General features: G+C 41.5%; 22 non-coding genes across 22 annotated transcripts; 11 read left to right on the forward strand and 11 right to left on the reverse strand.

Annotated features, from left to right (window-relative positions):
- Positions 1-1053: 1053 nt before the first annotated feature.
- On the forward strand, positions 1054-1193 carry LOC131700726 (U4 spliceosomal RNA). The gene has a single exon (XR_009308534.1). It is a non-coding gene; the product is annotated as a U4 spliceosomal RNA (small nuclear RNA).
- Positions 1194-1432: 239 nt separating this feature from the next.
- On the reverse strand, positions 1433-1489 carry LOC131700922 (U7 small nuclear RNA). Its single transcript, XR_009308731.1, has one exon. It is a non-coding gene; the product is annotated as a U7 small nuclear RNA (small nuclear RNA).
- Positions 1490-2044: 555 nt separating this feature from the next.
- On the reverse strand, positions 2045-2117 carry trnav-aac (transfer RNA valine (anticodon AAC)). The gene has a single exon. It is a non-coding gene; the product is annotated as a tRNA-Val (tRNA).
- Positions 2118-2244: 127 nt separating this feature from the next.
- On the forward strand, positions 2245-2317 carry trnav-cac (transfer RNA valine (anticodon CAC)). The gene has a single exon. It is a non-coding gene; the product is annotated as a tRNA-Val (tRNA).
- A 1190-nt stretch (positions 2318-3507) lies between these two features.
- LOC131700727 (U4 spliceosomal RNA) lies at positions 3508-3647 on the forward strand. Its single transcript, XR_009308535.1, has one exon. It is a non-coding gene; the product is annotated as a U4 spliceosomal RNA (small nuclear RNA).
- Positions 3648-3886: 239 nt separating this feature from the next.
- LOC131700923 (U7 small nuclear RNA) lies at positions 3887-3943 on the reverse strand. The gene has a single exon (XR_009308732.1). It is a non-coding gene; the product is annotated as a U7 small nuclear RNA (small nuclear RNA).
- A 555-nt stretch (positions 3944-4498) lies between these two features.
- Positions 4499-4571, reverse strand: trnav-aac (transfer RNA valine (anticodon AAC)). Its single transcript has one exon. It is a non-coding gene; the product is annotated as a tRNA-Val (tRNA).
- A 127-nt stretch (positions 4572-4698) lies between these two features.
- trnav-cac (transfer RNA valine (anticodon CAC)) lies at positions 4699-4771 on the forward strand. Its single transcript has one exon. It is a non-coding gene; the product is annotated as a tRNA-Val (tRNA).
- A 1190-nt stretch (positions 4772-5961) lies between these two features.
- Positions 5962-6101, forward strand: LOC131700728 (U4 spliceosomal RNA). Its single transcript, XR_009308536.1, has one exon. It is a non-coding gene; the product is annotated as a U4 spliceosomal RNA (small nuclear RNA).
- A 239-nt stretch (positions 6102-6340) lies between these two features.
- Positions 6341-6397, reverse strand: LOC131700924 (U7 small nuclear RNA). Its single transcript, XR_009308733.1, has one exon. It is a non-coding gene; the product is annotated as a U7 small nuclear RNA (small nuclear RNA).
- Positions 6398-6952: 555 nt separating this feature from the next.
- trnav-aac (transfer RNA valine (anticodon AAC)) lies at positions 6953-7025 on the reverse strand. Its single transcript has one exon. It is a non-coding gene; the product is annotated as a tRNA-Val (tRNA).
- Positions 7026-7152: 127 nt separating this feature from the next.
- On the forward strand, positions 7153-7225 carry trnav-cac (transfer RNA valine (anticodon CAC)). The gene has a single exon. It is a non-coding gene; the product is annotated as a tRNA-Val (tRNA).
- Positions 7226-8415: 1190 nt separating this feature from the next.
- On the forward strand, positions 8416-8555 carry LOC131700729 (U4 spliceosomal RNA). Its single transcript, XR_009308537.1, has one exon. It is a non-coding gene; the product is annotated as a U4 spliceosomal RNA (small nuclear RNA).
- Positions 8556-8794: 239 nt separating this feature from the next.
- Positions 8795-8851, reverse strand: LOC131700925 (U7 small nuclear RNA). Its single transcript, XR_009308734.1, has one exon. It is a non-coding gene; the product is annotated as a U7 small nuclear RNA (small nuclear RNA).
- A 555-nt stretch (positions 8852-9406) lies between these two features.
- trnav-aac (transfer RNA valine (anticodon AAC)) lies at positions 9407-9479 on the reverse strand. The gene has a single exon. It is a non-coding gene; the product is annotated as a tRNA-Val (tRNA).
- Positions 9480-9606: 127 nt separating this feature from the next.
- On the forward strand, positions 9607-9679 carry trnav-cac (transfer RNA valine (anticodon CAC)). Its single transcript has one exon. It is a non-coding gene; the product is annotated as a tRNA-Val (tRNA).
- A 1190-nt stretch (positions 9680-10869) lies between these two features.
- Positions 10870-11009, forward strand: LOC131700731 (U4 spliceosomal RNA). Its single transcript, XR_009308540.1, has one exon. It is a non-coding gene; the product is annotated as a U4 spliceosomal RNA (small nuclear RNA).
- Positions 11010-11248: 239 nt separating this feature from the next.
- Positions 11249-11305, reverse strand: LOC131700926 (U7 small nuclear RNA). Its single transcript, XR_009308735.1, has one exon. It is a non-coding gene; the product is annotated as a U7 small nuclear RNA (small nuclear RNA).
- Positions 11306-11860: 555 nt separating this feature from the next.
- Positions 11861-11933, reverse strand: trnav-aac (transfer RNA valine (anticodon AAC)). Its single transcript has one exon. It is a non-coding gene; the product is annotated as a tRNA-Val (tRNA).
- Positions 11934-12060: 127 nt separating this feature from the next.
- Positions 12061-12133, forward strand: trnav-cac (transfer RNA valine (anticodon CAC)). Its single transcript has one exon. It is a non-coding gene; the product is annotated as a tRNA-Val (tRNA).
- Positions 12134-13323: 1190 nt separating this feature from the next.
- On the forward strand, positions 13324-13463 carry LOC131700732 (U4 spliceosomal RNA). The gene has a single exon (XR_009308541.1). It is a non-coding gene; the product is annotated as a U4 spliceosomal RNA (small nuclear RNA).
- Positions 13464-13702: 239 nt separating this feature from the next.
- LOC131700927 (U7 small nuclear RNA) lies at positions 13703-13759 on the reverse strand. The gene has a single exon (XR_009308736.1). It is a non-coding gene; the product is annotated as a U7 small nuclear RNA (small nuclear RNA).
- Between the last annotated feature and the right edge of the window lie 383 nt (positions 13760-14142).

The following is a 14142-nucleotide window of genomic DNA, read 5'->3' on the forward strand; positions in this document are numbered from 1 at the left end:
CACTCTGCAACGTTTTGGCTTCGACTGCTGCTTGACTCACAGAAACGACAATGTTGATACTCTGACTCTTCTTCTTAAAATGCATGTTAAAATGCGGAATGTTTTCAAATTCCATGAATTCGCAGGTCTGTACAGAACAAGACGACTATCTGGTCTCACAAAATGTTGCTGGTTCTCGTAGAACAAAGAAGAGTTTGATCAACTATGTCATTCATGCCGACAAAGCTCAGGAGGGCGATCGTTAGGTTGAATATCTAAATTTCCCGGGTTATATCCCGAGTTTCGACAGATGTCAGTTTATTCATATACCTACAGAATCACAGGTACAAATATTGCAGTTAAAGTTTATGCTTTTCAAATCCGTGCACGAAAGGGGGTGCCCAAATAAGAATGAAAGTCACGGGGGGAGTAATCAAAACATCGCAAAAGAAAAATACACTGCATTAAACAAATCATTTGGAGCGGTCTAAAATGAGCAATCCAGGTTCGATTCATTGTTTTGCCCTTTCGATGGCAGCAGTGTAAAAAAATGACCTGCACATTTCTCTGCTGGCTTCGGGTAGCAAACAAGAAGCAGTGCTTTCCCATATGATCTAGTGGTTACGATTCCCGTTTTTTCACCCAGGTGACCAGGGTTCAACTCCCTGTATGCGAATTCATTTATTTACTTGTGGAGGTAATTGTCAGATAAAAGGATTGAAAAATGAAACCCCACATTGTAGGATGGGGAGACTTATAACTAGTGACCATTATATAAAAAAAATAAATAACGTTTGCTTATGTTAGATGCAAGAGAGCGAGACAGATAGATTTGCATCTTGGTATCCCATCACTCCTATGTGCACCAAAGCAATGACGGTCTACACTTCAGTTCATATATAATCGGAATAAAAAAGTGGACTCTGTTGCATTGTGAGGCTGCAGTGTCGATAACATAAACCTCTACGTTTGAGGGATCATTTAACTGTACTGTATTATATCGCAGTAACTTGCCCACCGGCAAGTCAAATGTCTTTGCTGTAGGGGGTAGCATTTAGTTATCCCAAGTTCTGTAGCTTTGCGCAGTGGCAGTATCATAGCCCATGAGGTTTGTCCGAGGCGTGATTATTGCTAGTTGAAAACTTTAACCAATACCCCGCCGTGGTGACTTGAAATATAGTCGCCGCTGGCAATTTTTGACAGTCTCACAGAGTCTGCTATCATGTAGTTGAAAGAACAGAACAAATGTTGACGCTTTGACATTCTGGGTTTGGTTTTGTATTCTACTGATTGGGCACAACATTTGAGTTGATCTTTTTACTCTTTATAACATACAAGTGTATTTACAAGGTTAGGGGCCGTTTCTCCTGTTGTGTCAATTATATTACTATGCAGATGGCAGGCATTCGGAACGCGCACGCTAACAACGCGTCATCTTTCATTTTACAAAACACGGGGCATTCGACACGGAGAAAACCTTCTAGACAAATACTAAAAGAGCTAAACATCAATTTGCCTCCCCAGCCATGTTAATAGATATCTGGCTTTTTTGCAGTAGCATTAAAGTTGTGGTGACACACGAAAAAGAAACACGGAAATCTGTTTTGGGGTTGGGGAGTTAACCTACCAAACAATTTACGCACATGAATATATCATGAAAACAGCCATGCATGGAGGTCATGGGAACTCTCCGTTCTATTGCTTTCCTTTCTCCCAGATATATCATGCACATTATGTAACTTCTCTTCAAAGGCAATTTTAGTATTCAGACTGTAGTTGCAAAAATAATACAATATCTTTTGACTAGAGTTCATCTTTTAAAAACAACTACTTTGCCAACAGAAGAAAAAAAAGGCTAACAGAAGACGGTTTCGCTCCGTCGACCTCTGGGTTATAAGGCTCAGCACGCTTCCGCTGCGCCACTCTGATACAGCTGCTTCTCGAATGAAACACCCATTAATAAAATAAAATAAATCAATCAATTCTCAGTGCAACTTTTTGACGCAGTCTGCTGCTGGACTCACAGAGAGCGGAGAAGACCGCAACAAAAAAACGAACAAGCACATGTTTCCACCCGGTTTCGAACCGGGGACCTTTCGCGTGTTAGGCGAACGTGATAACCACTACACTATGGAAACTTTCACATGTACATTGTTACATTCAGCTGGGCTTTAAGTGAAGACTGCCTTGCACTGCAGGATCCAAAATGGGTAATCGGCACTGTATGCTTAGAGCGCAACACACGGATCGTTTGTTAAGCAACATGTTTCCATAGTGTAGTGGTTATCACGTTCGCCTCACACGCGAAAGGTCCCCGGTTCGAAACCGGGTGGAAACACAGCACGGCATCTTTTTTTCACTGTATGTATTTATTCTCCCCAGGTAAACAGCCACCCAGACCAGAACGATGTATTTGTAGTGTGCATGGTGCATTGTCAATGCAAGTCTGACTGTATATTAAACGGAGTGAGAATGCACTCTGCAACGTTTTGGCTTCGACTGCTGCTTGACTCACAGAAACGACAATGTTGATACTCTGACTCTTCTTCTTAAAATGCATGTTAAAATGCGGAATGTTTTCAAATTCCATGAATTCGCAGGTCTGTACAGAACAAGACGACTATCTGGTCTCACAAAATGTTGCTGGTTCTCGTAGAACAAAGAAGAGTTTGATCAACTATGTCATTCATGCCGACAAAGCTCAGGAGGGCGATCGTTAGGTTGAATATCTAAATTTCCCGGGTTATATCCCGAGTTTCGACAGATGTCAGTTTATTCATATACCTACAGAATCACAGGTACAAATATTGCAGTTAAAGTTTATGCTTTTCAAATCCGTGCACGAAAGGGGGTGCCCAAATCAGAATGAAAGTCACGGGGGGAGTAATCAAAACATCGCAAAAGAAAAATACACTGCATTAAACAAATCATTTGGAGCGGTCTAAAATGAGCAATCCAGGTTCGATTCATTGTTTTGCCCTTTCGATGGCAGCAGTGTAAAAAAATGACCTGCACATTTCTCTGCTGGCTTCGGGTAGCAAACAAGAAGCAGCGATTTCCCATATGATCTAGTGGTTACGATTCCCGTTTTTTCACCCAGGTGACCAGGGTTCAACTCCCTGTATGCGAATTCATTTATTTACTTGTGGAGGTAATTGTCAGATAAAAGGATTGAAAAATGAAACCCCACATTGTAGGATGGGGAGACTTATAACTAGTGACCATTATATAAAAAAAATAAATAACGTTTGCTTATGTTAGATGCAAGAGAGCGAGACAGATAGATTTGCATCTTGGTATCCCATCACTCCTATGTGCACCAAAGCAATGACGGTCTACACTTCAGTTCATATATAATCGGAATAAAAAAGTGGACTCTGTTGCATTGTGAGGCTGCAGTGTCGATAACATAAACCTCTACGTTTGAGGGATCATTTAACTGTACTGTATTATATCGCAGTAACTTGCCCACCGGCAAGTCAAATGTCTTTGCTGTAGGGGGTAGCATTTAGTTATCCCAAGTTCTGTAGCTTTGCGCAGTGGCAGTATCATAGCCCATGAGGTTTGTCCGAGGCGTGATTATTGCTAGTTGAAAACTTTAACCAATACCCCGCCGTGGTGACTTGAAATATAGTCGCCGCTGGCAATTTTTGACAGTCTCACAGAGTCTGCTATCATGTAGTTGAAAGAACAGAACAAATGTTGACGCTTTGACATTCTGGGTTTGGTTTTGTATTCTACTGATTGGGCACAACATTTGAGTTGATCTTTTTACTCTTTATAACATACACGTGTATTTACAAGGTTAGGGGCCGTTTCTCCTGTTGTGTCAATTATATTACTATGCAGCTGGCAGGCATTCGGAACGCGCACGCTAACAACGCGTCATCTTTCATTTTACAAAACACGGGGCATTCGACACGGAGAAAACCTTCTAGACAAATACTAAAAGAGCTAAACATCAATTTGCCTCCCCAGCCATGTTAATAGATATCTGGCTTTTTTGCAGTAGCATTAAAGTTGTGGTGACACACGAAAAAGAAACACGGAAATCTGTTTTGGGGTTGGGGAGTTAACCTACCAAACAATTTACGCACATGAATATATCATGAAAACAGCCATGCATGGAGGTCATGGGAACTCTCCGTTCTATTGCTTTCCTTTCTCCCAGATATATCATGCACATTATGTAACTTCTCTTCAAAGGCAATTTTAGTATTCAGACTGTAGTTGCAAAAATAATACAATATCTTTTGACTAGAGTTCATCTTTTAAAAACAACTACTTTGCCAACAGAAGAAAAAAAAGGCTAACAGAAGACGGTTTCGCTCCGTCGACCTCTGGGTTATAAGGCTCAGCACGCTTCCGCTGCGCCACTCTGATACAGCTGCTTCTCGAATGAAACACCCATTAATAAAATAAAATAAATCAATCAATTCTCAGTGCAACTTTTTGACGCAGTCTGCTGCTGGACTCACAGAGAGCGGAGAAGACCGCAACAAAAAAACGAACAAGCACATGTTTCCACCCGGTTCCGAACCGGGGACCTTTCGCGTGTTAGGCGAACGTGATAACCACTACACTATGGAAACTTTCACATGTACATTGTTACATTCAGCTGGGCTTTAAGTGAAGACTGCCTTGCACTGCAGGATCCAAAATGGGTAATCGGCACTGTATGCTTAGAGCGCAACACACGGATCGTTTGTTAAGCAACATGTTTCCATAGTGTAGTGGTTATCACGTTCGCCTCACACGCGAAAGGTCCCCGGTTCGAAACCGGGTGGAAACACAGCACGGCATCTTTTTTTCACTGTATGTATTCATTCTCCCCAGGTAAACAGCCACCCAGACCAGAACGATGTATTTGTAGTGTGCATGGTGCATTGTCAATGCAAGTCTGACTGTATATTAAACGGAGTGAGAATGCACTCTGCAACGTTTTGGCTTCGACTGCTGCTTGACTCACAGAAACGACAATGTTGATACTCTGACTCTTCTTCTTAAAATGCATGTTAAAATGCGGAATGTTTTCAAATTCCATGAATTCGCAGGTCTGTACAGAACAAGACGACTATCTGGTCTCACAAAATGTTGCTGGTTCTCGTAGAACAAAGAAGAGTTTGATCAACTATGTCATTCATGCCGACAAAGCTCAGGAGGGCGATCGTTAGGTTGAATATCTAAATTTCCCGGGTTATATCCCGAGTTTCGACAGATGTCAGTTTATTCATATACCTACAGAATCACAGGTACAAATATTGCAGTTAAAGTTTATGCTTTTCAAATCCGTGCACGAAAGGGGGTGCCCAAATCAGAATGAAAGTCACGGGGGGAGTAATCAAAACATCGCAAAAGAAAAATACACTGCATTAAACAAATCATTTGGAGCGGTCTAAAATGAGCAATCCAGGTTCGATTCATTGTTTTGCCCTTTCGATGGCAGCAGTGTAAAAAAATGACCTGCACATTTCTCTGCTGGCTTCGGGTAGCAAACAAGAAGCAGCGATTTCCCATATGATCTAGTGGTTACGATTCCCGTTTTTTCACCCAGGTGACCAGGGTTCAACTCCCTGTATGCGAATTCATTTATTTACTTGTGGAGGTAATTGTCAGATAAAAGGATTGAAAAATGAAACCCCACATTGTAGGATGGGGAGACTTATAACTAGTGACCATTATATAAAAAAAATAAATAACGTTTGCTTATGTTAGATGCAAGAGAGCGAGACAGATAGATTTGCATCTTGGTATCCCATCACTCCTATGTGCACCAAAGCAATGACGGTCTACACTTCAGTTCATATATAATCGGAATAAAAAAGTGGACTCTGTTGCATTGTGAGGCTGCAGTGTCGATAACATAAACCTCTACGTTTGAGGGATCATTTAACTGTACTGTATTATATCGCAGTAACTTGCCCACCGGCAAGTCAAATGTCTTTGCTGTAGGGGGTAGCATTTAGTTATCCCAAGTTCTGTAGCTTTGCGCAGTGGCAGTATCATAGCCCATGAGGTTTGTCCGAGGCGTGATTATTGCTAGTTGAAAACTTTAACCAATACCCCGCCGTGGTGACTTGAAATATAGTCGCCGCTGGCAATTTTTGACAGTCTCACAGAGTCTGCTATCATGTAGTTGAAAGAACAGAACAAATGTTGACGCTTTGACATTCTGGGTTTGGTTTTGTATTCTACTGATTGGGCACAACATTTGAGTTGATCTTTTTACTCTTTATAACATACAAGTGTATTTACAAGGTTAGGGGCCGTTTCTCCTGTTGTGTCAATTATATTACTATGCAGCTGGCAGGCATTCGGAACGCGCACGCTAACAACGCGTCATCTTTCATTTTACAAAACACGGGGCATTCGACACGGAGAAAACCTTCTAGACAAATACTAAAAGAGCTAAACATCAATTTGCCTCCCCAGCCATGTTAATAGATATCTGGCTTTTTTGCAGTAGCATTAAAGTTGTGGTGACACACGAAAAAGAAACACGGAAATCTGTTTTGGGGTTGGGGAGTTAACCTACCAAACAATTTACGCACATGAATATATCATGAAAACAGCCATGCATGGAGGTCATGGGAACTCTCCGTTCTATTGCTTTCCTTTCTCCCAGATATATCATGCACATTATGTAACTTCTCTTCAAAGGCAATTTTAGTATTCAGACTGTAGTTGCAAAAATAATACAATATCTTTTGACTAGAGTTCATCTTTTAAAAACAACTACTTTGCCAACAGAAGAAAAAAAAGGCTAACAGAAGACGGTTTCGCTCCGTCGACCTCTGGGTTATAAGGCTCAGCACGCTTCCGCTGCGCCACTCTGATACAGCTGCTTCTCGAATGAAACACCCATTAATAAAATAAAATAAATCAATCAATTCTCAGTGCAACTTTTTGACGCAGTCTGCTGCTGGACTCACAGAGAGCGGAGAAGACCGCAACAAAAAAACGAACAAGCACATGTTTCCACCCGGTTCCGAACCGGGGACCTTTCGCGTGTTAGGCGAACGTGATAACCACTACACTATGGAAACTTTCACATGTACATTGTTACATTCAGCTGGGCTTTAAGTGAAGACTGCCTTGCACTGCAGGATCCAAAATGGGTAATCGGCACTGTATGCTTAGAGCGCAACACACGGATCGTTTGTTAAGCAACATGTTTCCATAGTGTAGTGGTTATCACGTTCGCCTCACACGCGAAAGGTCCCCGGTTCGAAACCGGGTGGAAACACAGCACGGCATCTTTTTTTCACTGTATGTATTCATTCTCCCCAGGTAAACAGCCACCCAGACCAGAACGATGTATTTGTAGTGTGCATGGTGCATTGTCAATGCAAGTCTGACTGTATATTAAACGGAGTGAGAATGCACTCTGCAACGTTTTGGCTTCGACTGCTGCTTGACTCACAGAAACGACAATGTTGATACTCTGACTCTTCTTCTTAAAATGCATGTTAAAATGCGGAATGTTTTCAAATTCCATGAATTCGCAGGTCTGTACAGAACAAGACGACTATCTGGTCTCACAAAATGTTGCTGGTTCTCGTAGAACAAAGAAGAGTTTGATCAACTATGTCATTCATGCCGACAAAGCTCAGGAGGGCGATCGTTAGGTTGAATATCTAAATTTCCCGGGTTATATCCCGAGTTTCGACAGATGTCAGTTTATTCATATACCTACAGAATCACAGGTACAAATATTGCAGTTAAAGTTTATGCTTTTCAAATCCGTGCACGAAAGGGGGTGCCCAAATCAGAATGAAAGTCACGGGGGGAGTAATCAAAACATCGCAAAAGAAAAATACACTGCATTAAACAAATCATTTGGAGCGGTCTAAAATGAGCAATCCAGGTTCGATTCATTGTTTTGCCCTTTCGATGGCAGCAGTGTAAAAAAATGACCTGCACATTTCTCTGCTGGCTTCGGGTAGCAAACAAGAAGCAGCGATTTCCCATATGATCTAGTGGTTACGATTCCCGTTTTTTCACCCAGGTGACCAGGGTTCAACTCCCTGTATGCGAATTCATTTATTTACTTGTGGAGGTAATTGTCAGATAAAAGGATTGAAAAATGAAACCCCACATTGTAGGATGGGGAGACTTATAACTAGTGACCATTATATAAAAAAAATAAATAACGTTTGCTTATGTTAGATGCAAGAGAGCGAGACAGATAGATTTGCATCTTGGTATCCCATCACTCCTATGTGCACCAAAGCAATGACGGTCTACACTTCAGTTCATATATAATCGGAATAAAAAAGTGGACTCTGTTGCATTGTGAGGCTGCAGTGTCGATAACATAAACCTCTACGTTTGAGGGATCATTTAACTGTACTGTATTATATCGCAGTAACTTGCCCACCGGCAAGTCAAATGTCTTTGCTGTAGGGGGTAGCATTTAGTTATCCCAAGTTCTGTAGCTTTGCGCAGTGGCAGTATCATAGCCCATGAGGTTTGTCCGAGGCGTGATTATTGCTAGTTGAAAACTTTAACCAATACCCCGCCGTGGTGACTTGAAATATAGTCGCCGCTGGCAATTTTTGACAGTCTCACAGAGTCTGCTATCATGTAGTTGAAAGAACAGAACAAATGTTGACGCTTTGACATTCTGGGTTTGATTTTGTATTCTACTGATTGGGCACAACATTTGAGTTGATCTTTTTACTCTTTATAACATACAAGTGTATTTACAAGGTTAGGGGCCGTTTCTCCTGTTGTGTCAATTATATTACTATGCAGCTGGCAGGCATTCGGAACGCGCACGCTAACAACGCGTCATCTTTCATTTTACAAAACACGGGGCATTCGACACGGAGAAAACCTTCTAGACAAATACTAAAAGAGCTAAACATCAATTTGCCTCCCCAGCCATGTTAATAGATATCTGGCTTTTTTGCAGTAGCATTAAAGTTGTGGTGACACACGAAAAAGAAACACGGAAATCTGTTTTGGGGTTGGGGAGTTAACCTACCAAACAATTTACGCACATGAATATATCATGAAAACAGCCATGCATGGAGGTCATGGGAACTCTCCGTTCTATTGCTTTCCTTTCTCCCAGATATATCATGCACATTATGTAACTTCTCTTCAAAGGCAATTTTAGTATTCAGACTGTAGTTGCAAAAATAATACAATATCTTTTGACTAGAGTTCATCTTTTAAAAACAACTACTTTGCCAACAGAAGAAAAAAAAGGCTAACAGAAGACGGTTTCGCTCCGTCGACCTCTGGGTTATAAGGCTCAGCACGCTTCCGCTGCGCCACTCTGATACAGCTGCTTCTCGAATGAAACACCCATTAATAAAATAAAATAAATCAATCAATTCTCAGTGCAACTTTTTGACGCAGTCTGCTGCTGGACTCACAGAGAGCGGAGAAGACCGCAACAAAAAAACGAACAAGCACATGTTTCCACCCGGTTCCGAACCGGGGACCTTTCGCGTGTTAGGCGAACGTGATAACCACTACACTATGGAAACTTTCACATGTACATTGTTACATTCAGCTGGGCTTTAAGTGAAGACTGCCTTGCACTGCAGGATCCAAAATGGGTAATCGGCACTGTATGCTTAGAGCGCAACACACGGATCGTTTGTTAAGCAACATGTTTCCATAGTGTAGTGGTTATCACGTTCGCCTCACACGCGAAAGGTCCCCGGTTCGAAACCGGGTGGAAACACAGCACGGCATCTTTTTTTCACTGTATGTATTTATTCTCCCCAGGTAAACAGCCACCCAGACCAGAACGATGTATTTGTAGTGTGCATGGTGCATTGTCAATGCAAGTCTGACTGTATATTAAACGGAGTGAGAATGCACTCTGCAACGTTTTGGCTTCGACTGCTGCTTGACTCACAGAAACGACAATGTTGATACTCTGACTCTTCTTCTTAAAATGCATGTTAAAATGCGGAATGTTTTCAAATTCCATGAATTCGCAGGTCTGTACAGAACAAGACGACTATCTGGTCTCACAAAATGTTGCTGGTTCTCGTAGAACAAAGAAGAGTTTGATCAACTATGTCATTCATGCCGACAAAGCTCAGGAGGGCGATCGTTAGGTTGAATATCTAAATTTCCCGGGTTATATCCCGAGTTTCGACAGATGTCAGTTTATTCATATACCTACAGAATCACAGGTACAAATATTGCAGTTAAAGTTTATGCTTTTCAAATCCGTGCACGAAAGGGGGTGCCCAAATCAGAATGAAAGTCACGGGGGGAGTAATCAAAACATCGCAAAAGAAAAATACACTGCATTAAACAAATCATTTGGAGCGGTCTAAAATGAGCAATCCAGGTTCGATTCATTGTTTTGCCCTTTCGATGGCAGCAGTGTAAAAAAATGACCTGCACATTTCTCTGCTGGCTTCGGGTAGCAAACAAGAAGCAGCGATTTCCCATATGATCTAGTGGTTACGATTCCCGTTTTTTCACCCAGGTGACCAGGGTTCAACTCCCTGTATGCGAATTCATTTATTTACTTGTGGAGGTAATTGTCAGATAAAAGGATTGAAAAATGAAACCCCACATTGTAGGATGGGGAGACTTATAACTAGTGACCATTATATAAAAAAAATAAATAACGTTTGCTTATGTTAGATGCAAGAGAGCGAGACAGATAGATTTGCATCTTGGTATCCCATCACTCCTATGTGCACCAAAGCAATGACGGTCTACACTTCAGTTCATATATAATCGGAATAAAAAAGTGGACTCTGTTGCATTGTGAGGCTGCAGTGTCGATAACATAAACCTCTACGTTTGAGGGATCATTTAACTGTACTGTATTATATCGCAGTAACTTGCCCACCGGCAAGTCAAATGTCTTTGCTGTAGGGGGTAGCATTTAGTTATCCCAAGTTCTGTAGCTTTGCGCAGTGGCAGTATCATAGCCCATGAGGTTTGTCCGAGGCGTGATTATTGCTAGTTGAAAACTTTAACCAATACCCCGCCGTGGTGACTTGAAATATAGTCGCCGCTGGCAATTTTTGACAGTCTCACAGAGTCTGCTATCATGTAGTTGAAAGAACAGAACAAATGTTGACGCTTTGACATTCTGGGTTTGGTTTTGTATTCTACTGATTGGGCACAACATTTGAGTTGATCTTTTTACTCTTTATAACATACAAGTGTATTTACAAGGTTAGGGGCCGTTTCTCCTGTTGTGTCAATTATATTACTATGCAGCTGGCAGGCATTCGGAACGCGCACGCTAACAACGCGTCATCTTTCATTTTACAAAACACGGGGCATTCGACACGGAGAAAACCTTCTAGACAAATACTAAAAGAGCTAAACATCAATTTGCCTCCCCAGCCATGTTAATAGATATCTGGCTTTTTTGCAGTAGCATTAAAGTTGTGGTGACACACGAAAAAGAAACACGGAAATCTGTTTTGGGGTTGGGGAGTTAACCTACCAAACAATTTACGCACATGAATATATCATGAAAACAGCCATGCATGGAGGTCATGGGAACTCTCCGTTCTATTGCTTTCCTTTCTCCCAGATATATCATGCACATTATGTAACTTCTCTTCAAAGGCAATTTTAGTATTCAGACTGTAGTTGCAAAAATAATACAATATCTTTTGACTAGAGTTCATCTTTTAAAAACAACTACTTTGCCAACAGAAGAAAAAAAAGGCTAACAGAAGACGGTTTCGCTCCGTCGACCTCTGGGTTATAAGGCTCAGCACGCTTCCGCTGCGCCACTCTGATACAGCTGCTTCTCGAATGAAACACCCATTAATAAAATAAAATAAATCAATCAATTCTCAGTGCAACTTTTTGACGCAGTCTGCTGCTGGACTCACAGAGAGCGGAGAAGACCGCAACAAAAAAACGAACAAGCACATGTTTCCACCCGGTTTCGAACCGGGGACCTTTCGCGTGTTAGGCGAACGTGATAACCACTACACTATGGAAACTTTCACATGTACATTGTTACATTCAGCTGGGCTTTAAGTGAAGACTGCCTTGCACTGCAGGATCCAAAATGGGTAATCGGCACTGTATGCTTAGAGCGCAACACACGGATCGTTTGTTAAGCAACATGTTTCCATAGTGTAGTGGTTATCACGTTCGCCTCACACGCGAAAGGTCCCCGGTTCGAAACCGGGTGGAAACACAGCACGGCATCTTTTTTTCACTGTATGTATTTATTCTCCCCAGGTAAACAGCCACCCAGACCAGAACGATGTATTTGTAGTGTGCATGGTGCATTGTCAATGCAAGTCTGACTGTATATTAAACGGAGTGAGAATGCACTCTGCAACGTTTTGGCTTCGACTGCTGCTTGACTCACAGAAACGACAATGTTGATACTCTGACTCTTCTTCTTAAAATGCATGTTAAAATGCGGAATGTTTTCAAATTCCATGAATTCGCAGGTCTGTACAGAACAAGACGACTATCTGGTCTCACAAAATGTTGCTGGTTCTCGTAGAACAAAGAAGAGTTTGATCAACTATGTCATTCATGCCGACAAAGCTCAGGAGGGCGATCGTTAGGTTGAATATCTAAATTTCCCGGGTTATATCCCGAGTTTCGACAGATGTCAGTTTATTCATATACCTACAGAATCACAGGTACAAATATTGCAGTTAAAGTTTATGCTTTTCAAATCCGTGCACGAAAGGGGGTGCCCAAATCAGAATGAAAGTCACGGGGGGAGTAATCAAAACATCGCAAAAGAAAAATACACTGCATTAAACAAATCATTTGGAGCGGTCTAAAATGAGCAATCCAGGTTCGATTCATTGTTTTGCCCTTTCGATGGCAGCAGTGTAAAAAAATGACCTGCACATTTCTCTGCTGGCTTCGGGTAGCAAACAAGAAGCAGCGATTTCCCATATGATCTAGTGGTTACGATTCCCGTTTTTTCACCCAGGTGACCAGGGTTCAACTCCCTGTATGCGAATTCATTTATTTACTTGTGGAGGTAATTGTCAGATAAAAGGATTGAAAAATGAAACCCCACATTGTAGGATGGGGAGACTTATAACTAGTGACCATTATATAAAAAAAATTAATAACGTTTGCTTATGTTAGATGCAAGAGAGCGAGACAGATAGATTTGCATCTTGGTATCCCATCACTCCTATGTGCACCAAAGCAATGACGGTCTACACTTCAGTTCATATATAATCGGAATAAAAAAGTGGACTCTGTTGCATTGTGAGGCTGCAGTGTCGATAACATAAACCTCTACGTTTGAGGGATCATTTAACTGTACTGTATTATATCGCAGTAACTTGCCCACCGGCAAGTCAAATGTCTTTGCTGTAGGGGGTAGCATTTAGTTATCCCAAGTTCTGTAGCTTTGCGCAGTGGCAGTATCATAGCCCATGAGGTTTGTCCGAGGCGTGATTATTGCTAGTTGAAAACTTTAACCAATACCCCGCCGTGGTGACTTGAAATATAGTCGCCGCTGGCAATTTTTGACAGTCTCACAGAGTCTGCTATCATGTAGTTGAAAGAACAGAACAAATGTTGACGCTTTGACATTCTGGGTTTGGTTTTGTATTCTACTGATTGGGCACAACATTTGAGTTGATCTTTTTACTCTTTATAACATACAAGTGTATTTACAAGGTTAGGGGCCGTTTCTCCTGTTGTGTCAATTATATTACTATGCAGCTGGCAGGCATTCGGAACGCGCACGCTAACAACGCGTCATCTTTCATTTTACAAAACACGGGGCATTCGACACGGAGAAAACCTTCTAGACAAATACTAAAAGAGCTAAACATCAATTTGCCTCCCCAGCCATGTTAATAGATATCTGGCTTTTTTGCAGTAGCATTAAAGTTGTGGTGACACACGAAAAAGAAACATGGAAATCTGTTTTGGGGTTGGGGAGTTAACCTACCAAACAATTTACGCACATGAATATATCATGAAAACAGCCATGCATGGAGGTCATGGGAACTCTCCGTTCTATTGCTTTCCTTTCTCCCAGATATATCATGCACATTATGTAACTTCTCTTCAAAGGCAATTTTAGTATTCAGACTGTAGTTGCAAAAATAATACAATATCTTTTGACTAGAGTTCATCTTTTAAAAACAACTACTTTGCCAACAGAAGAAAAAAAAGGCTAACAGAAGACGGTTTCGCTCCGTCGACCTCTGGGTT

Source organism: Acipenser ruthenus, chromosome 24, assembly GCF_902713425.1.
Source record: "Acipenser ruthenus chromosome 24, fAciRut3.2 maternal haplotype, whole genome shotgun sequence".
NCBI lineage: Eukaryota > Metazoa > Chordata > Actinopteri > Acipenseriformes > Acipenseridae > Acipenser > Acipenser ruthenus.